Genomic DNA, 21674 nt, shown 5'->3' with positions numbered 1-21674 from the left:
ACCAATTGTTTGGATACTTGGATTGCGTAAAGACACAATATCACAGTCTATCATTTCTTGTGTTATTCTCGATATCCACTGATGATAAACAGCAAGTAAAAAGTCCCCTAGGCAGATATAGGAGACCAAGCAGTACCTTTACACAGCACAGCATTCTATTCAAATTCAAGCACTCATTTCAATGCACTCTGCAGAGGTCGTGTCACGTTGAAATGAGATGAGATGTGTCTCCGGGAACAGTTTGGGTGTTCTCCATCCAATAACACTGCACAGCTGTCATAGTCATTTGCTGCCTGGTTTCTCAACATATGTAATGCATATCTCTCCCCCCTTGCCCCTACATTGGTGTTGACATGGTGTCATTGTCAGTGTTCTGCTTTTACAAAGAAGACGTGGGAGACAGACAGACCCATAGACACCATTATTGCTGCTATCCATATCTGATATATTATACACAGCCCAAAGCAGTGAGATCCAGATGATGGGTGGAATTATAATGAGCCCAACAGGAGCCGTGTCCCAGGGTTCCAATTATTTGTCAATTAAATTCCTAAAAGAAATACTTTATAAGTACATGACGGGCATTCTAAAGCAAAGCCGTGTATGTATCTTCAGAATTATATCAAAACACACGTGGTACACATTATTTAAAATGAACTCATCTTGTAATGTAGTAAAGATATTGGAGCCAAAGTAAAGTGAGGTATTAGCCTTCTAGTCCCAAAGAGAAATAATCAATTGACTGGCCATGTTAATTCAATGGTGTGTTTAGCCAAGGACTCAGGGCTAATCCATTAAATCAACTTTCCTCTTTAAAAATATTAAATTGAGACACTCCTCTGTCTGTCTCTTATAGTAATGCATAAGGACTTAACTGAGCAGCTGAAAGGCCAACCAGCTCTTCTTCCTATCTGCTCTGTCCATCAACGGACCACATGGTGACAGGTAGCACCACATAAACAGATACAACAGATAACACACACACACACACACACACACACACACACACACACACACACACACACACACACACACACACACACACACACACACGCTGCTAATTATAGACAGATGGGCTAACCACTACACTGTCAGAGCAGATCCCTCTCCTTCTGCCATCTGAGGGAGCTAATCTACCATTCAGCTTCCAACACACACACACACACACACACACACACACACACACACACACACACACACACACACACACACACACACACACACACACAGCTCTGCTTTGCTCCATTGATGTTGCCCACAGAAATGCCATCAGCCACCACGTAAGCAACAGAATTGCACATATTGCCCAGAGCTCTGAAATCCACAACACTAATATTCATGTCTAAAATTTGCAAATTTTTGAGACAAAATCAGAATTTTTTTCTGTAGTTGCCTAAACACAAAATCCATGAATGCATAACACATAAAAACACAAGCAGAGCAGTGAGACAAAAACTGCAAGATGTTTATGATGCAATAGACTGATCTGTGTTTATATCAGGACCCCATCCACTAAGAGTTGTCTCATGCTATCACACTGTGGGTCGCATGGAACCTCTGTCTGCAGACCACCTCCCTGGATAACTAAAGCTGTTACAGCTACTGTGTGTACACACCAGCTGTAACAATTAATGTGTTCATCAAGCTATTCAGCCACTCACTCATCTATCTCATGTCTCTATTTGGGAATCCAACAGGATCAAAAAAGTAGGGTTTTGACAAATTTGTGGGAACAGTGTGAAAAATCTCTGAATGAGGAAGGGAAAGCAAGCACGTATCCTTCCACTCCTCACATGCAGAAGGCAAAGATTGATAAATGACCTTTACCATGTCAAAATGACATGAACCCATCGAAGATTTCTCTCTGTGTGTGTGTGTGTGTGTGTGTGTGTGTGTGTGTGTGTGTGTGTGTGTGTGTGTGTGTGTGTGTGTGTGTGTGTGTGCGCGCACGTGTGTGTGTGCGCGCATGCATTAGAGTGCCATGTGTGCACTCGCCATGTGTTCAAGCACATGTGTCAGAGCAGGCTTTCTTTCCTCCCTCTTTTCCTTCCTGCCTTTTTTTTGTTTATTCCATCCATCCTCTTTGTTTTTCTGTGTACTTATGGTCATTTGGAACAGAGTGCCATTAAAATGTTTCCCATAAAAACATGGACAGAACCCACAACAAAGGAGCTACAACCCAGCTATCTCTAGTTGATATACTGACACATTTTTATAAGCTTTTCACAACAATGATGCTCTGTCTGTCACCACATGTGGCTGCACTTGGCAGTGTTTTGGAGAAGCAGCAAATAGAAAAAAAGGAAAATAACTCAGCTGCAAAAAAAAAGAAAAGTCAAAGACACATCTGTTAAACAATCATGCGTACTTATCAACAAGCTCGTATGGTACACAGTGTGGCTTGCTGGCTGAGAAGAGGCAGGCAGGCGGGCAGACAGGGACGAGCTGGTTGGCAGTGCAATCACGAGCCATTGAAAGCAGATAAAGCCAAGAGCGGGCTGAGGGCTGAGCAGGCCCAGCTGCAGCTTGCATTGACAGGGACAGCAGACAGAAGGGGGAGACTGGCACCTGTTTCCAGGCAGATGTGTCATTGCATTGATCACCTCTCTCATACAAACATGTCAACTCCACATTTAGACAGTTAACACCGCAAAATGCAGCACATTTGTTTAAGCTGATAATGGCCTCCAAAGTGCCACCCTCCCCCCTCCAAGGCCCAGCATGGACGACAGAGAATAACATCCAGTGAACACTCTGAAGGCCCTTTGGTGGTTTACTTGAGAGCAACATTCATTAATAGCCAGGCCGCCATTGTAAATAAGAATTTGTTTTAATGATTTGCCTGTTTAAATAAAGGTTAAATAAATAAAATTTTAAAAAAAGGTTTAAGCAAAAACGATCGAAAATCAGTGATCTCATACATAAAACTCCATTGTGAACAGTCCCTATGCTTCACTACAGCACTTTAATTCAATTCAGTTTATTGTCATTAAAAACTGTGCAGGCACATGTTAAAAATGAAATGAGGGCTGTGGCTTCACCAAACAGTGCAAGACATACACAGACAAACACAGCAAACACAGTATAAGATATACACACATGAAGACCAAAAGCTAAAAAAAAAAACAAGTTAAAAAAGAGCAAGAGTACAAAATATTTAAAAATATCTATAGACATTCAGTGGGTGGCCAGGTTCAGGTGGGCAACAGCTTGTGGAAAGAAGCTGTTTTTGAGCCTAGTAGTGTGGGCTCTGAGGCTCCTGTAGCGCCTCCCAGAGCGCAGGGGGGAGAACAGTCCATGGTTGAGGTGGGTGGGATCTCTGCTGATGCTCAGACCCCTCGAAGGCAGAGTTTGTGAAAAATGTATTTTATGGCTGGGAGCTGGGTACCGGTGATATGCTGGGCTGCCTTGACGACCCGCTGCAGAGCTTTCTGGTCTACTGAGGTGCAATTGCCGTACTACAATGAGATGCAGCTGGTCAGGATGCTCTCTATGGTACAGTGGCAGAAGTTGGTGAGAATTTTGGGGGATAGACGGGCGCTCCTCAGCCTCCTCAGGAAATGCAGGCATTGTTGGGCCTTTTTCACAAGGGCCAAGGGCCTGGGTGTCCAAGAAAGTTCCTCGCTGATGTGGACTCCAAGGAATTTAAAGCTGGAAACACGCTCCACTTCCACCCATTGATGTTTACGGGGGAGTGGCTGCAGCTTCTAGACTTCCTGAAGTCCAAAATCAGCTCCTTCGTCTTCTGCACACTGAGGACAAGATTGTTGGTAGTACACCATGATGTGAGGTGCTGAATCTCGTCCCTGTAGGCCGTCTCGTCATTGTTAGTGATACAGCCAATGACTGTGGTGTCATCTGCAAACTTAACTATATAACATTTGAAGTGTGAGTTGGCAGGCAATCGTGGGTAAAAAGGGAGAAAAGGAGGGGGCTCAGAACACAGCCTTGAGGGGCACCTGTGCTGAGGGTCAGGGTGGAGGAGGTGTGGTCACCTAACCTAACAGACTGAGGTATGTTGGTCAGGAATTCCAGGGTCCAGTTACAGAGGGAGGGGTTAAGGCCAAGAGAGAGGAGTTTGGTGGTTAGTTTGGCAGGGATGATAGTGTTGAAGGCAGAGCTATAATCTATAAACAGTTTCCAGATGTATATGTTGTTATGTTCAAGGTGGGCAGAGCAAAGTGCAGGGCAGTGGCAATGGCATCCTCAGTAGACCTTTTGGGACAGTAGTTGAACTGATGTGGGTCGAATATTGGGGGGGATAATGTTTTTGATGTGAGCCAGAACCAGTCTCTCAAAGCACTTCATGGCAATGGGGGTGAGTGCTATGGGTCGGTAGTCATTCAGATATGTGGATGTTGGTTTCTTGGGGACAGGAATGATAGAGGTGGTCTTAAAGCATGTCAGGACTATGGATTGGGACAGCGAGAGATTAAATATAACTGTGAAGACTTCAGCCAGCTGGTTGGCACATTCCCGGAGGACCTGACCCGGTATGCCGTCCGGTCCGGCAGCCTTCCGCGTGTTCACTCTGCAGTGATTCTCTGACCTCTGTGGTCGATAGAGTGAGCACCTGGTTTTCTGGGTGGCTGGGGATTTTGGTGGCTGGGTCAGTATTGCCCTTGTCGAAGCGGGCATAGAAATGATTTAGCTTGTCTGGCAGGGAGGCATCATGGACAGTGGGACCGCTATTGGAGCTTTTGTAGTCTGTGATAGACTGGATGCCTTGCCACATTCGCCTGGGATCGAATGTGGCAAGGCATTCATATGGAGCACAAATTAACAAACAAATATGTATTGTTAAGCTCGTCGGTCTTCCCCACACTATACGCGTGTAGTTATGTTGTTGACTCAGAATATGACAAATGGATGGCAAACAACACCGCAAGAATCAACTTAGCCCAAATACATACACTCACCGGCCACTTTATTAGGCACACCTGTCCAACTGCTCGTTAATGCAAATGTCTAATCAGCCAATCACATGGCAGCAACTCAATGCATTTAGGCATGTAGACATGGTCAAGACGATCTGCTGCAGTTCAAACCGAGCATCAGAATGGGGAAGAAAGGTGATTTAAGTGACTTTGAACGTGGCATGGTTGTTGGTGCCAGACGGGCTGGTCTGAGTATTTCAGAAACTGCTGATCTACTGGGATTTTCACGCACAACCATCTCTAGGGTTTACAGAGAATGGTCCGAAAAAGAGAAATTATCCAGTGAGCGGCAGTTCTGTGGGCGAAAATGCCTTGTTGATGCCAGAGGTCAGAGGAGAATGGCCAGATTGGTTCGAGCTGATAGAAAGGCAACAGTAACTCAAATAACCACTCATTACAACCGAGGTATGCAGAAGAGCATCTCTGAACGCACAACACGTCGAACCTTGAGGCAGATGGGCTCCAGCAGCAGAAGACCACACCAGGTGCCACTCCTGTCAGCTAAGAACAGGAAACTGAGGCTACAGTTCGCACAGGCTCACCAAAATTGGACAATAGAAGATTGGAAAAACGTTGCCTGGTCTGATGAGTCTCGATTTCTCCTGCGACATTCGGATGGTAGGGTCAGAATTTGGCGTCAACAACATGAAAGCATGGATCCATCCTGCCTTGTATCAACGGTTCAGGCTGGTGGTGGGGGTGTAATGGTGTGGGGGATATTTTCTTGGCACACTTTGGGCCCCTTAGTACCAATTGAGCATCGTGTCAACGCCACAGCCTACCTGAGTATTGTTGCTGACCATGTCCATCCCTTTATGACCACAGTGTTCCCATCTTCTGATGGCTACTTCCAGCAGGATAACGCGCCATGTCATAAAGCTCGAATCATCTCAGACTGGTTTCTTGAACATGACAATGAGTTCACTGTACTCAAATGGCCTCCACAGTCACCAGATCTCAATCCAATAGAGCACCTTTGGGATGTGCTGGACCGGGAGATTCGCATCATGGATGTGCAGCTGACAAATCTGCAGCAACTGCGTGATGCTATCATGTCAATATGGACCAAACTCTCTGAGGAATGTTTCCAGTACCTTGTTGAATCTATGCCACGAAGGATTAAGGCAATTCTGAAGGCAAAAGGGGGTCCAACCCGGTACTAGCAAGGTGTACCTAATAAAGTGGCCAGTGAGTGTATACCAGAGGTCACATTTCCTTGAAACTTGCTTTAGCTGACCATTTTTCTTCAACATCTTCACGTCTATCATATTAGACAAAAGCTGCCTTGTCCCACATGCAAAATTAAAAATGAAAAAACACTAATGCAATCACAATGAGATCAAACAAGAAGAAAGAAATGCAGTTACTGCAAGTAGACTGCACAACATCATTCACGTTGCAATTAATAGAATTTAAAATTAAATGGCTGAAGATGAAGAGAACCGGTCTGTCATTATTGAAATTCATTCACAGGAAAACTCTAAAGAACAGAAATCTATAGTCTGGTAAAGGACTATTAGTAAGGCGTTGGCCCTTTGGCCCTGAGGATGAGCTAACTGGGAATTTCAGGACCATGGACAGCAACACGAATAATGTCCGTTAAAGCCTGTACTTGGCGTGTGTGCGCACGCGTGTGAATTTTTGGACCATGGACAGCAACACGAGTGACGTTTGTTTAAACCAGTTCTGTGTGTGTGTGTGTGTGTGTGTGTGTGTGTGTGTGTGTGTGTGTGTGTGTGTGTGTGTGTGTGTGTGCGCGCGTTTTTGTGTTCAGGAGTGAGTGAGTGTTTGTCCCAAGGCCAAACTGTAGGGGATCTCGGAGCAGCAGTGGGCCCCACAGAAAAGGCGTGCAGGCCCACCGGTGTGTGGACACGCCCTGGCATCTCTCAACCACTGCCCCAGCTATGGGTTAATAGCAACTAAGTCCTCAACGGTGGAGTTGGCGGAAGATGGTGGCTGTGAGGAGCACCACAACGGCCACAAAGGCGGAAGAAGGCTGCAGCAAAGAAGGGCCCCCAGTTGTCTTGGTCTTCATGCCACTGGATCCCAGCCTTTCTATGCCAAGGATTGTGTGGAGGCTGCCTGTGCACCAGCCTCCCCATATTAAAAGATTCCATGCACAGGCGTCCTCCCGAAAGGGAATCAGACCGTTCAACATCCCAGACAAAGTCCTGTGGTGATCAGGAAATGGTGACGGGAGCAGGACCGTGAAGTCTGGCAGCTCCTAGCCACAGCCTGACACACAGGCGGTGGGTGTCTGATTCAGTCGTTAAGCTCTTGGGCTGAGGCAGAAAGAGCTTTTTGGCAGCTGCACCCACGACTGAACAGCCCTATTTAGGATCCACTCTGCTCACCCCAGTAGGGGAAGGGGCTGGAAATGGTGCCCTAAACATAGCGTGCCTCAAAAACTCCTGTCTGGGCTACTGCACCCAGAGGGATCACCACTAAGTGGTCAGAAACATAAACAGAAGCAAACTTACATTGAAACCTGGAACGTGCGGACCCTCGTGGACAACAAACACAGTGATCAACCTGAAAGGTGAACTGCCATCATCACCAGAGAGCTAAGGAGATTCCGGATCGATATTGCAGCAATCTCCGAAACCCGACTGGCTAGAGGAAAAAGGCAGATACACTTTCTTTTCGAGAGAAAAACCTGCTGATGAGCCAAGGATCCACGGCGCGGGTTTTGCTATTAAGAACTGGCTCATCAACCACCTCTCCAAACTCCCTGTGGGCATCAATGAATGCCTAATGTCCATACGCCTGACGTTTGCAGGCGGTCAAAAGGCCACTGCTGTTAGTGCCTACGCTCCAACACTTGATGCACAGGATGAAGTGAAGGAGGCCTTCTATGCTGACCTAGACAACATCTTAACCAAAGTCCCCAAGGAGGACAAGCTAATCCTCCTTGGAAATTTCAATGCCAGGGTGGGACGAAACCACAATCTATGGAGAAGCACAATAGGGAAAGAAGGAGTTGGCAACACGAACTCCAATGGCATATTAATGCTATCAAAGTGCTCGGAACACAGCCTGGTCATCACCAACACACTTTTCCGCCAAAAGAATAAACTCAAAACATTCTGGATGCATCCTCGCTCTAAGCTCTGGCACCTCATCGATTACATAGTCGTCCGCACCAAAGACCGCCATGATGTGCTCAACACCAGAGTGATGACCAGTGCAGATGACTGCTGGACAGACCACCGCCTCATCCGCTCCATCATGTCCATCAGTCTCACGCAGAAAAGAAGGGTGCAAAAAAGACAGTGCCAGCCAAAGCTCAATATCAAACAGCTGGGTTACACCACTTTTCGAGAACAGCTCCAGGCTACTCTCAGCGCTGCTCTGCCCAAGCATTACCCAGAAGATATTGATAAACACTGGGACCTGCTTAAGTCTATCACCATGGAGTCCTGCAAAAGCACCCTTGGCAACAAAACGTGGAAACATCAAGACTGGTATGATGAGAATGACAACAAAATCCAACAGCTCATTGACATCAAGGGGCAAACCATCATTGCCTGGCAAAATGACACCAACTGCAAGGCTAAAAGAGTACCCCATGCCATAGCAAAGGCAGCTGTTCAATCTCGGGTTAGGCAACTGAAGAACCAGTGGTGGATCCAGCAGCTTGCTGACTGTGGGGATACCAGAGGTTTCTTCGATGCCCCAAGAGCAGTATATGGCCCCAGCCACCATTGCCTAGCCCCCCTTCACTCCAAAGGTGGGCTAATGCTGCTGAAAGATAATAAGGCCCAATTTATACTCCAAATGTCGGCTAGCAGACAGATGTCTCTCGACAATTTTGACGTCATGAGAGACACTTTTTGTGTCTCCCAGGGCTGTCGTGTACACGACACATTTTCTTATGTCGCAGACTCGCACACATTATGTCGCTTAGCTATGATTGGATAGTTGGATTGAAGGGACGAGGTGTTCGAGCATTGTCATGGTTTTGCTTGAGAGCATTGTTTACATTACGCACGCTCATTCATGAAGAGAACACTCACTACTGTTTACAACACAGCGCGTGACGCGAAACGTTTACATAAATACCAGGAGACAGACAGCGACATGGCGACAAGCATAAATGTAACAACTCGAGAGACACTTTTTTGTCTGCTGGGAGACATTTGTCTGCTAGCTGACATTTGGAGCATAAATTGGGCTTAAGTCAATGACCAACAGATGGAAAGAGCATTATGAGGCGCTACTGAACAGGGACACAACTCCTGAGATGGAGGCCCTTGACCAACTCCCTCAACAACCCATCAACGAGAATATGGGAGCACCACCCAGTCGAAACGAGGTGCAGGATGCCATAAGGAAAATGAAGAACAACAAGGCCGCTGGACCTGACTGCATCCCAGCAGAAATCCTGAAGGATGGTAGGCCAGTTCTCCTTAGTCACATCCACGCCCTGCCCCTCAAAATATGGGAAAAGGAGGAAATCCCTGTACAATTAAGTGATGCCCTCATTGTCTCCATCTTTAAGAAGGGAGACAAGGCAGACTGCAGAAATTACCGTAGCATTTCCATCCTATCCACCACTGGGAAAACTCTCGCCCAGGTTTTGGCTAACAGACTCCTCCCCCTGTCAGAAAACATTCTCCCTGAGTCTCAGAGTGGATTTCGCCCAAATGGAGGTACCATGGACATGATTTTCGTTGCTCGCCAACTACAAAAAAAATGCCAGGAACAACATCAACCACTATACATGGCCTTCATAGACCTCACCAAAGCCTTTGACTCTGTGAATTGTCAGGCTCTGTGGCTGGTTCTGGCAAAAATTGGCTGCCCATACAAATACATACAGATACTGAGACTACTGCATGACAATATGTCAGACACAGTACTCAGTGGTAGTGGAGATGAAACAGAACCCTTCATGGTTCACACTGGAGTCAAGCAGGGCTGTGTCATTGCTCCTACCCTGTTCTCCATTTTCATTTCCGCTATCCTCCATTTTATGGGTAAACACCTGCCACAAGGAGTCAGAATCATGTACAGAACCGACAGACAACTCCTGAACATCAAAAGATTCAGGGCTAAAAGCAGAACCACCACCATATCAATCATGGAGCTGCAGTATGCTGATGACAATGCTCTAGTGGCCCATTCAGAAGAGGACCTACAGTGCATTCTGGGTGCTTTTGCCAAGGCATACAAGCAGCTTGGACCGGCCCTTAACATAAAAAAGACCCAGATCCTCTACCAGACACCACCCAACACAAATAACCCTGCTCCACCTCCAACTATCTATGTTGACAAAACCAGACTGGAAAATATGGGCCGCTTTACATATCTCAGAAGCCTCCTATCCTCCAAAGCTAATATTGATGAGGAAATACACCACCGCCTCAGTTGTGCCAGTTGGGTTTTCTCAAGACTGAGGGAAAGGGTCTTTGAAAACCGCGACCTCCAGGCCAGGATGAAAATTCTGGTCTACAGAGCAGTAGTGTTGCCCACCCTACTGTATGGATCAGAATCCTGGACTACATACAGCAAGCACATGAAGACACTAGAGGCAGATCATCAGAGTTGCCTCTGAAAAATCCTCAAGATCACCTGAGAAGATAGACGCACCAACACCAGAATCCTAGAGGAGGCTAACATTCCCGCTATCACTGCCACCATCGCCCAACACCAGCTCAGATGGACTGGCCATGTCATCCGTTTGCCTGACTCTCGCCTTCCAAAACAAGTCCTATACTCCCAGCTTCTCACAGGACAACGTGCCCCGTGAGGTCAAAAGAAAAGGTATAAGGATGACATCCAAGCGAACATCAAAAAATGCCACATAGACCCTAAGACCTGGGAGGACACATCAACCAACAGGGCGACCTGGAGAAAAATTGTCTGGGAAGGAGCTGCACTGTATAATAATGATCTCCGCCATGCTGCAGAAGACAAGCGTAGACTCAGAAAGGAGGGAGTTTCCACCAAAAAGGCCCAAACCAATCCCACGCCTACCACCGCCCACCCCTGCCCACACTGCACCAAAATATGCGGCTCCAGGATCGGCCTCTTCACCCACCTGAAGACCCACAAGGACCAAGAAGGAGGACAGTCATACTCGACTGCGAGTGACCGCCGACGATGATGATGATGTTCAGGAGTGGGAGGGTGGGGGTCACCTCTGCCACTTAACAAAGCTGCACTTGTGTTTAGGCCCAGTGTAGAATAAATTAAGTATCTAAATGTCATTGGAAAGACAGATGTCAGTTAAGAATACTCAGAACAGCGTATTGTCATTCTCTGAGCCAAGTATGCTTCTTTGGAGTTTGTTTTTGCAAATGAGAGAAGTGGATTCTGGCTCCAGCTCCCTCTGCGTGTGGTTTTGGCCGCATAAAGCAGAGATGTGTGGCCAGGTTAGCAAAGCAGCACTAAGCTAATGAAATACCCTCTCACTTACCCCTCACGAGAGGAGGAAGGACTCAAAGGAAGCTCATGCTTTCATACACATAACTTTTCTTATAAGACGCAAGATTATTTCAGATTCAAACACAGCTGTGGGTCAGTTTGCCCATAACCGGTCAAAAAAGCTTCAATTTTAATGATACTTCCTATATTTACTTGAAACAAATAGAAATCCATACCAAAACAAGGGAAATGCATGTGGATGGCAGGACAGGCTGCTGAACGAATGGCTGTCTTTCTATTCCTTGGAGTGAATACTGCAGTGGCAGCAGAAGCAGCCAACAGCCATGGGCGACTAGGTTATCGAGCCTGATGCCAGAGGGCCTGACGTGAGAAATGGCTCCAAACTCCAGGTGAGAATTACATGTTCAGCCTGTCTGCCAGCAGGGATATGACACGCCATTGATCCCTGTTTTAATTTTATGGTAGCTACCTCCAGATTCAAAAGCTTTAGTAGGCCAGTAGCCTAGGCCTTTTAATCAATCCCCTATCGCTTAGTATTTAACCAACGTAAATGGCCAACTGATGTCCCTAACATAGCCCCCTGCCTCCCTCAGAAGCATTGATCATTGAAGATGCACTGGATAGAAACAAAGTTAGTTACTGAGACTTTATTCAATATTAAAAAGCAGTGTGGTGAAGGGTTAGAAAGACCTGCAGGTAGCCAATCTATGTTTTTGTTCTTTGCAATACAGACAGAGTACTTGAGGCTTAATGAACTACAGACAGTGAAAAGATGAGAAAGGGTAGAAAACAGACACTCTCTCCGGTCCCGCGATCCTCGTGCATAATTCCTCTCAAGCTTTGAGTCTCTCTCTACACATCCCTCCTCAGCGGTGTCTTGGCAGGTTATGTTGAATATCAATCTTTGTCCTTGAGAGAAAAATAACGCACAGCTCAGACATTAACAAATTGGTTTTCAACAAACAGCTCAGCCCTACTGGTGGTGTGCCCACCCAGACGCATTGCTGGCTATGAACAAGATTTTACACATGACAGCCTCTTTGCAGAGGAAAGCCTAACTGGCTTATGCTGCCTCACTCACCCCTCTCTCAGTCTCTCTCTCATCTCTCAATCAATCAATCAACCTATTTATCTATCGATCAATATATCTATCGATCATATCTTTCTCTATCTCAAATGTGTGTGTGTGTGTGTGTGTGTATATACACACACACACACACACACACACACACACACACACACACACACACACACACACACACACACACACACACACACACACACACACACACACACTACTACTACTACTTTCAGCTGCTCCCGTTAGGGGTCATCTCTCCTCCACACATTTCCAAGCCATCTCAATCTTGCCTCTCTTGCTTTGTCTCCAAAACGTCCAACCTGAGCTGTCCCTCTAATATAATCGTTCCTAATCCTGTCCTTCTTCGTCACTCCCAATGCAAATCTTAGCATGTTCAACTCTGCCACCTCCAGCTCCGCCTCCTGTCATTTCGCACTTCCTGATTCACTGTCCCATCATCCAACCTTCTCTCTCTCTCATTTTCTTCATTCATCAGTCCCTCACAGTACTCATTCCACCTTCTCAGCACACTTTCCTCACTTGTCAGCACATTTCCATCTCTATCCTTGATCACCCTAACTTGCTGCACATCCTTCCCAGCTCGGTTCCTCTGTCTAGCCAATTGGTACAAGGCCTTTTCTCCTTCCTTAGTTTCTAACCTCTAATACAACTCACCATACGCCTTTACCTTTGCCTTTGCCACCTCTCTCTTCACTTTACGCTGCATCTTCTTGTACTCCTGTCTACTTTCTTCATCTCTCTGACTATCCAATATGTTCTTTGCCAAGTTCTTCCTCTGTATACTTTGCTGTACTTCCTCGTTCCACCACCAAGTCTCCTTGTCTTCCTTCCTCTGTTCTGATGACACACCAAGTACCTTCCTAGCTGTCTCCCTTGCTATTTCTGCAGTGGTTGCCCAGCCATCCAGCAACACTTCACTACCACCCAGCGCCTGTCTTAACTCCTCCCTGAACTCCACACAACAGTCTTCCTTCTTCAACTTCCACCATTTGATCCTTGGCTCAGCCTTCACTCGCTTCCTCTTGTTGGTCTCCAAAGTCATCCTACATACCACCATCCAATACTGCCTAGCTACGTTCTGCCCATCACCACCTTGCAGTCTCCAATCCCTTTCAGATCACTCAGGTCACCTCTTCTACATAAGATATATATATAGCGTTTTTTTTCCGAAACCGTCAATGGTGTTGTTATAAGAGTGCTCAACTAATGAGGAGCAGAATATCAATACAGATGCTGGAAAAAAGTTTAATACATAGCATTACAGGCCTGTTTCGTGCATGGCGCACTCATCAGCTGCTAATGATATACGATATATATATATAAACAAACAGCTTTTCAGTTTTACTGCATTCAATTGACTGAAAGACAGCTTGTAATACTGTTACAAATATAAAATATCAGCTGCAGGCGTCCGGGTGGTGTGGCAGTCTATTCCATTGCCTACCAACACAGGGATCGCTGGTTCGAATCCCCGTGTTACCTCTGACTTGGTCGGGCGTCCCTACAGACACAATTGGCCGTATCTGTGGGCAGGAAGCCAGATTTGGGTATGTTTCCTGGTAGCTGCACTAGCGCCTCCTCTGGTTGGTCAGTCAGGGCACCTATTGGGGGGGGGGGGGGGCTGGGAGGAATAGAGTGATCCTCCTATGCGCTACATCCCCCTGATGAAACTCCTCACTGTCAGGTGAAAAGAAGCGGCTGGCGACTCCACATGTATCGGAGGAGGCATGTGGTAGTCTGCAGCCCTACTACAGACCACAGACCACAGACAGACCACAGACTACCACATACCACAGACTGATAACTAAAATTGAAAGCAAGTCACTTTAGACTACCTGGTGAATTCAGAGGCAGATTTTTTAGAGTAGCATTCAGTATTATGGGAATATTTGTTTTTTCATAATTTAATGTTTTAATATCAGATTTCCTGAATTACCTTGGTTTTAACATATATATATCATTATTTCCCATGTATGACAAACCCAAAATAATCACTTTCAGGGGACTGTTTGATCACAATTACCAAATTTTTCTTTTATAACTGCAGAAAATATTGTAGAAATGATTCTATCCACTGACTTATAAAAATAAGTCACAGGATAGAATAGAAATTACAATACAAAATACACTGTACATATTGCCAAATACAAATTTGGCAATATGTACAGTGTTAAGTCATGCCAATAAAGCCATTTGAATTGACTTATAATCAGTATAAGTGATTATTTATAACTATAATCACTATAAGGGTTTTCCACTGCATAAGAATACACACTTTCAAGCACGACGCAAGTTGTGAGATGCAAGTGCTGCATCCTCTATGCTGTAAAATAAATACTGAACAGGTGTCATTTGTGTCACTGCCACTGGCTCAAATCCCCAATGCAATCAAACTAAACCATGTCTTCCTCCCTTACTGTTCCAGCCCTATGGAAAATGGCTGGAGCCATGTGTACACTACAGGTGCTGATCACAGTTGCTCATGCTTGCTCATAACTCAGCAAACCACAATTTACCTGTGGACCCTGATACAGAATTGCATGAGGAGGAGAACATAACTTTAGGTTAGTTTCACACCACAAGCAGCAGTTCTGTACGAGCTATGAAAACATTTGTCTATAATCTGTTCTGTGCTTTTTAAATCCCACTTTCAAATGCCACTAACCATACTAAACACATAACTACACTTACCCACACTAAGCCATACCTAAACCTAACCACACCAAACCCATACCTAAACTTAACTACAAAAAAACATGCCTCATCCTAACCACACCAAACCCATACCTGAACTTAACCACTCCAAACCCACACCTGAACTTAACCAAACCCATGCTTAAACTTAACCACACCAAACCCATACCTGAACTCAAACATACCAAACCCATAACTAAATTTAACCAAGAGGTGGGAGGAGTTGAAGGTTTCCTTGAGTCTACCACTAAACTCTCTTGGACTGTTTCACAGTTTTTGCACAGCTTAACCTTTGTCACAATTTTTGATGGTTGCAATTTTAGCTTAACAACTGGTGTTATGATCTGCAGAGGCGGACCCAGACACAGACAACGGAACTAAGCAATGTAAAAGGGTTTTACTGTAGGAATAAAGGGGAATGAGAATAGCAGGCAAGGCAAAAAGTAGAGAGGTGATGGTGGATGGCAGAGCTGGACTGAACTGAATGGTAGATGGCAAAGCTGAGCTGAGCAGAACAGATGGACAAGGAAGTGAGTGTGGCTGGCAGAGGATAAGTGAGCAAGCAAGGCAGGCAGACAGTCATGGGTACTGGAGAGTAGTGATCCTGGAAGCACAAGGAGACATGGTAAACACAGGTAATGCAAACAACACGAGGAATAACTCTGTATATACAATTGCAGAGCAGCCGAGAACAAGAGACTAGCAAAGTGGTTGAAACACTGATCTGGCAATGAGTGGATAAAAAACCGGAGTACATATACTGTTGCATTGATGAGTTGATGGAAGAAAGATATGCAGGCTGGGTGGGTAAAGTGAATGAGCCACAAATCAGGAGGGAGCCAGAGAGTGTCAAGGAAGGAAGCCACACCCACATCACATACACACGCAGACACAGACAGACAAAAACAGCAGACACTGGGAAAAAGGGAAACAACTGGAGACATGGCCGGGACCATGACAGTACCCCCCAACGAGAGCTTCCAGGCAAACCAGGGTGGTCTCTATGAAAGTCTCGCATGAAGGAAAGGTCCAAAATGAGTTGGCAGGGTATCCAGCTGTGTTATTCTGGGTTGTATCCCTCCCAGTCCAACAGGTACTGGTATCCACGGCCTCGGTGGCATATATCCAACAGCCACCGGACAGTGTAGGCTGAGTGGTCGTCAGTGATCCAGGTGGGTGGGGGAGAATGGCTGGAGGGCACAATGGACTGGTACAAACCTTTTTCAACTAGGAGACATGGTAGGTGGGATGATTTTCATGGAGGGAGTTAACTTGATGATACAGTCTATTTCATAAGGTCCAATATAGCAGGGTGTTATTTTTCTAGGTTTGGTCTGTAATGGGATGTCTTTTGGAAGAAAGCCAAACTTTCTGACCTGGCTGGCAGTTGAGCACTGGAGTCCAGTGATGGTCAGCAATGAACTGGTTGTGGTCAGCTGAGCGGAGAAGAGTGGGGCAGGCATCCTTCCACACCTTGCGACAGCAGCGAAGATGGGCCTGGACATACGGTGCAGTGATTTCATCCTCCTGAGCAGGAAAAAGAGGCAGCTGATAACCCAGGGAGAATTCAAAGGGTGACATGCCTGTGGCAGCACTTGGCAAGGAATTGTGAGCACATTCAATCTAGGGAAGATGATTACGCCAGGAGGAGGGGTTCTGGACTGTGACACAATGGAGCACAGCTCCCAGGTCCTGGTTGGCCCACTCCATCTGTCAAATGGTCTGAGGATGGTAACCTGATGAGAGACTCACAGTTGCTCCAAGAGCCCGACAGAATGCCTTTCATACCTGGGATATAAATTGTGGTCCCCAGTCGGAGACGATGTCAGATGGATCCCGTGGAGACGAACAACATCGTGGACCGGGAGGTCGGCAGGTTCTGAAGTAGTGGTAAATTTGGATAGGGGCAGGAAATGTACAGTCTTCGAAAATGATCTACAATGGTGCGTATGACGGTGTTACCTTGAGAGAGTGGAAGGCCAGTTACAAAATCGAGTCCAATGTGGCTCCATGGTGGATGACTTACTGTGAGCACATACAGTACAAGCAAGCACAAAGGCATGGGTGTCAACGTCCATGAAAGGCCACCAGAAAAACCGTTTAAGAACGGACAAGGTTTAGCTGATACCAGGATGACAGGCGAACCCGGAAGTGTGAACTCATTGAAGGACCTGTGAGTGGACAGAATCAGGTACAAAAAGACAGTTATCAGGGCCATTTTCTCAGTCCAGTTGAGTGTTTTGGGCCTCCGTGACGAGGGATTCAATTTCCCAAGTCACTTCGGCCACCACGCATGATGAGGGAAGGAGTCCAGTCAGGTCAAGTAGGTTTCATTTGACCTCCAAGAGGCAATTGTTGTGTAGCAGCGGCAATATTCCTGGTTGGTATCTGGTTTAGAGGATTGTTGTCAGAGACAAACTGTCAGGAGAGGGCATCAGGCTACATGTTTCAGGAACGGGTCGGTACATGAGAGTAAATTGAATCATTTGAAGAACAGTGCCCAACGGACTTGAAGGGAATTAAATTGCTTGGCGCTCTGGATGTAGGGCAGGTTCTTGTGATCCGTCCAAACGACGAATGGGTGTTCTGCTCCCTCCAGCCAGTGTCTCCATTCCTCTAAGGCAATCTTATCTGTGAGCATTTCCCTGTTCCCAACATCATAGTGCAAGCTCAGCAGGGGACAATCGGTGGGGGAAGAATGCACAGGGATGGAGTTTCTGGTCAGAAACTGAGCGCTGGGAAAGAAGAAGCTGAGCGCTGGAAAGAACAGCTCCATCCCCTGTATCTGAGGCATCAACCTCCACAATGAACTGCCATGAGGGGTCTGGTTGGACAAGAACAGGTGTATATGTAAAGTGCCTCTTTAGCTTAGTGATGGCAGCATCTGCCTCAGGCATCCAGAAAAAGGAATTAGCTGATGAGGTGAGTTGGCTAAGAGGCGCAGCTGTAGTCTCTGATGAACCATCTATAAAAGTTAGAGTTAGTAAATTATTACTTTCAATTATTCTACCAAATTATGTTGTCATACAAAATTTGAAGTACTCTTAAACAAACAAATCATCCCATATCCCAACTGTCCTTATTTTATTTTATTTCCTTTGTAAATAAATGTTATTATTCTGATGATGATGCAATCTATCTGAAAGCCTTCAGACCCCTGACCTGATATATTACATTTAAGAAATAGTCTATTGTGGATAAAATAGTTTCACATTATCCCAATGGCATGGATGCAGCAAATGCATGTCGCGCCAGATAAAGACAAATAATCTGATGAGGAATTAGGAGCGTCTGGCACCGATTGTTTGCCTTCTTTCATTTTGTTTTCATAGTACACAGAAAGAGTTGTAACTCATTCTTAAAACTAGTTATTTAAATTTAAATATCTGAACGCTAGAGTTTGTAATTCTCAACGTCACATCTGGTCAAGCCCGACATTCCAGCAGGTTTGAGATGGTTAGATTCTGTGCTGCGGTGGATAAATTAACTTGAAGCTGAAGTTGAACTCAAATGTGCAAGCGGGCAGGGGTTCTTCCACAGTTGTGGGTTTGATGTATGTCAGATGGAGTGGGGAAAAAACTAAACCCAGAAGAGGCTTTGGTAGAGGACATTAGTTGACTAGACAGTCCTTCAAAGTACCCTGGGACATGTGCATTTACACTTTCAAATTTGGTGTGGACATATGCGTCCCAGGCCTCTTTCTAATGTGGCCTGAGCAATTGGATGACGCATTGAGGACACATTCGGTGCATTCACACCTGTACTCAGAGCTATCCACTTATGATTGGATCACTCAAGATGCATGTTAACGCCAGGTATAAACAGCCCCTAAATGTCTTAAGTAGTAGATAACTTGCAACTAGCCAATTAATATCTTATAAACTTGGCTGACAAACCATCACCTAATCTGATGATCAACACAAAAAAATGCTAATGTCACTTAACTGTTACCAAACTAACTGTTACCATGTACTACTACCTAAAAATATCGTTCATACTCAAACTGTATTGCAAAATGATAATTTACCAGCTGCTTACATCAGTGTGGAAATTTTAGCTGCTAGAACATTCTTTTTTATGTCGACTCAACAGCCTGCATTACATTGTTTTTCTCTTAATAACATTCAGCAAGTGAGCGGGAGAGTATGAGGTCTTAACTCAGATAGTAGTCTTCTGCTACCTTGACAGCTGTACAATATAATGGACAGTACATGAGAATGGGGTTTGCTCTGTAGTACAAACCCCCCTCCCATTCAAATATTTTTGCAAATCTACATCGATCTCAAAAAGGCTCTATGTAGGTTCAAAATGATGGAAATCCATCACAGCGATGGAAAATGTTAATCCCTTATAATATAAAGTCTCTCTCTCTCTCTCTCTTTCTCTCTCTCACTCTCTCTTTCTCTGTCCTCCTGATCACAAAAAGAAGATAAACATAAGAAAGATGGATCTCTATATGCAGTTGAATATCTTATGCACATTTAGAATGTGCTAAAACGAAAAGTGTCAGAAAAATGAAATTACTGCATGCATCATTACACAGGAACATGGGCAAGCACGCAGGCAGTGGGCAAGTGGTGGCCAAGCAGACAGTCATTCATTCATACATTGGTTCCCAGACTGGCTGTGAGTAAGAGAGTAAAAAGGAGAGAGAGGGGGAGCAAGGGAAACAGAAAGAGAGAGAGTGACTGATACAGAGAAAGAGAGCAGAAGAACATGGCTAATGTAATCCCATTACAGAGGTACAAGAGGGAGCAGTCACACTGCTCAGCCCACACAATGGGCCGGCCTGCAGCCTGTAGCTATCCACTGGATGGAGGGTTTCCGCCATGCAGATGGATCATCGTACAGTTGCTGGCCAACCAGCCAGCCTGCCTGCCTTCCTGCCTGAGGCTCAAGGTAGTACACTCTCACACAGCCAGCCATTAGAATAGTAATGGGCAGTTGTTTCATTTCAAATTGACTATGTGGTTACAGTGCTTCCAATTCACTAGCAGTGAGGGCTATCATGACCTAAGATGTTTGAAACTATTTTCACATTCTAGTTTTACAGCACTGCTTCCCCATGAGCCATATGATCTGTCAAAGTTGTGAGATTCTGCATAATATATTTGGTATTGAAATTAATAGAGTTAAGTGTTTCTAACAGCATCTAGGTTTGTGCTATGGCAAATGAACAGCCCCTGGATGACAAAGCAGCTGCCTTCTGTGTATTTTCAATGCTGAGCCAAATAGCCTAGTTCATTGAAAAATCACAACTCTGGCTGTAATTTAGAATTCACTGTCTACATTTTTACACTGCCCAAGTGCCAGACATGCAAACACACACACACACCACACAAAGGATAACATCTGCCATATCTTTTGCCAGGCATAGGCAAAGGTTAGCTTAGTGTTACAACACCAGCCTCGATATTAAAAGAGTGCTGTACTACTGGAGGAGGGTCCAAGCCAGGCACCTCTCTAAACTTATTTTTGCTATGTGCTCCATTTCATTATTGGAAAACACATCAGTTTTCCCCGCGGCTTCTCTGCAGTGTGAGGATTCCTGGATACAGAAGAGGAGGACTGATAAAGAGAGAATTGATTCCAGCCAGCAGTCGCAGCCATAGTAAAGGTGTCTCAGTCTAGACCTACAGCTAAAAGCCTGGCCTCTCTCTCTTGCTCTCTCCCCCGCTCTCTGTCTGTCTGTCTGTCTGTCTGTCTGTCTCTCTCTCTCTCTCTCTCTCTCTCTCTCTCTCTCTCTCTCTCTCTCTCTCTCTCTCTCTCTCTCTCTCTCTCTCTCTCTCTCTCTCTCTCTCTCTCTCTCTCTCTCTCTCTCTCTCTCTCTCTCTCTCTCTCTCTCTCTCTCTCTCAAGTCTAAAGTCAAGTTGTCAGAGAGGTAACATCAATCTCCTGTCTCGTTCCTTCTTAAAGCTTGCCTTCTCCCCTGATGCCTTATCACTTCATCTTCAGGTGAGATTAAAGAGTTCACCTCCAAGCTCCCACAAACTAACTCTAACAAGTAGCCAGCCACAGTCCATTCATTACCACATTTGCTTAAATTAAAGGATTAAAGAGCATAGTGAGCTATGTTCACAATTATAACATTGTCCAACTAAAATTTTGGTAAACTAAACTAAAGCTACAACCTGATACTTTTGTCATGTGTACTAGTCTGTCATTATACAGAGGCAACTTGAATTAATTCAGTATCTCCAAGATGCTTGCCTGATCTCCCAGACATCTCAAAACACACACACGCACACAAACAAACACACAATAAATGATTGTGCGGTCATAAACATTAGGTGGAATTGCCTTGAAAATAATCTAAATATCATGACTAAGAGAGGAAAAGAGGAGGCAATAAGGGGAAAAATCATATCGTTATGAGTCCGTCTATGCTCCAGCGAGCTCTTCGTTTCGATATAGATGAAGAAAGCTGGGCCCGAGGACAGTGGAGAGATATGCAGGCAGCCCACACATATCTGATGATATACAGGCCTGCCTACACATTCTAAAGAGAACACATTTTCTAGCTAGCCTCTTATAATTGCTTTTTTTTTACT

General features: G+C 45.3%; 1 protein-coding gene across 1 annotated transcript in view; it reads right to left on the bottom strand.

The window, feature by feature from the left end:
- Window positions 1-21674, bottom strand: part of agbl4 (AGBL carboxypeptidase 4) — a 306591-nt gene that overhangs the window by 268957 nt on the left and 15960 nt on the right. The gene's annotated exons all lie outside the window — the stretch shown is intronic.

The sequence above is a fragment of the Lampris incognitus genome, chromosome 3 (genome assembly GCF_029633865.1).
Source record: "Lampris incognitus isolate fLamInc1 chromosome 3, fLamInc1.hap2, whole genome shotgun sequence".
Taxonomy (NCBI): domain Eukaryota; kingdom Metazoa; phylum Chordata; class Actinopteri; order Lampriformes; family Lampridae; genus Lampris; species Lampris incognitus.
This window is presented reverse-complemented; position numbering and strand designations above follow the sequence as displayed.